General features: G+C 36.8%; 1 pseudogene; it reads left to right on the top strand.

The window, feature by feature from the left end:
- The first annotated feature begins 659 nt into the window (after positions 1-659).
- LOC105518167 lies at positions 660-1,271 on the top strand (annotated as a pseudogene).
- Positions 1,272-1,279: the final 8 nt, after the last annotated feature.

Below are 1,279 nucleotides of genomic sequence, written 5' to 3'. Positions count from 1 at the left end.
TAATAGCTAGTTTTTTAAAAAAAATCCCAGATCATACACTGAGAAATCATGTCTCATTAGTCTCCTTTCATCTGGACCAGTGCCTCAGCCTTTGTTTGTCTATTTAAACTTGATACTTTTGAATTGTACAAGCAAGCTATTTCTCTCAATTTGAGTTTTTCTCATGTGTCTTCATTATTAGAATTAGTCTGTGTAATTTTAGCATAAATATCACTGAAGTGACATCATGTCCTGTTCAGAGCATCATCTCAGCAGTCTCATGATGTTGGTTTGTACAAATACAGGTGATCTTAAGATCAATAAAATCACTTGGTTATGGTGGTATCTGCCAGGTTTTTCTACTATAAACTTTACTATTTTTCAATTTGAAATTAACAAGAAAGTTGTGAGGAGATATTTTAGAGTATGTACATATCCTGTTCCCCATTATTCATTTATTTACTCTTTTACTTTTTATATCAGTATGAGCTTTCTAATTCTTCTTTTGTTAAATTCATTACTACTAGTGGTTAAATTGTCTTACAATTAAATGATGGCAAGCCCTTCAAACTGGATTTTATTTTTTTTTATGTGTCCTGATGTTTTTTGGAGCACAGCATTTGTTTACTATTTTTTGAATTTACCTGACTTTTTTTTTTTTTTCTCTCAGGTAATAGGAAATGAATGATGATGGAAAAGTCAATGCTAGCTCTCAGGGGTACTTTATTTTAGTTGGATTTTCTAATTGGCCTCATCTGGAATTAGTTCTCTTTGTGGTTATTTTGATCTTCTACTTGATGACACTGGTAGGAAGCCTGCTCATCATTATCCTGTCATACCTGGACTCCCATCTCCACACTCCCTTGTATTTCTTCCTTTCAAATCTCTCATTTCTGGATCTCTGCTACACCACCAACTCTATTCCTCAGTTGCTGGACAATCTCTGGGGTCTGGAAAAGACCATTTCTTATGCTGGTTGCATGATTCAACTTTACTTTGTTCTCACACTGGGAACCACAGAGTGTGTCCTACTGTTGGTGATGTCCTATGACCGTTATGCAGCTGTGTGTAGACCTTTGCATTACACTGTCCTCATGCACCCTCGTTTCTGCTGCTTGTTGGCTGTGGCTTCTTGGGTAAGTGGTTTTATAAACTCAGCACTTAATTCCTCCTTTACCTTCTGGGTACCCCTGTGTGGACATGGCCAAGTAGATCACTTTTTCTGTGAAGTTCCAGCACTTTTGTGATTATTGTGGGTCAGTACCCATGCAAATAAGCTGACCCTCATGATCACAAGCTC

Source organism: Colobus angolensis, unplaced genomic scaffold (assembly GCF_000951035.1).
Source record: "Colobus angolensis palliatus isolate OR3802 unplaced genomic scaffold, Cang.pa_1.0 Scaffold3133, whole genome shotgun sequence".
Lineage (NCBI taxonomy): Eukaryota > Metazoa > Chordata > Mammalia > Primates > Cercopithecidae > Colobus > Colobus angolensis.
The sequence above is the reverse complement of the archived record's forward strand: the minus strand, read 5'-3'. Positions and strand labels throughout refer to the sequence as shown.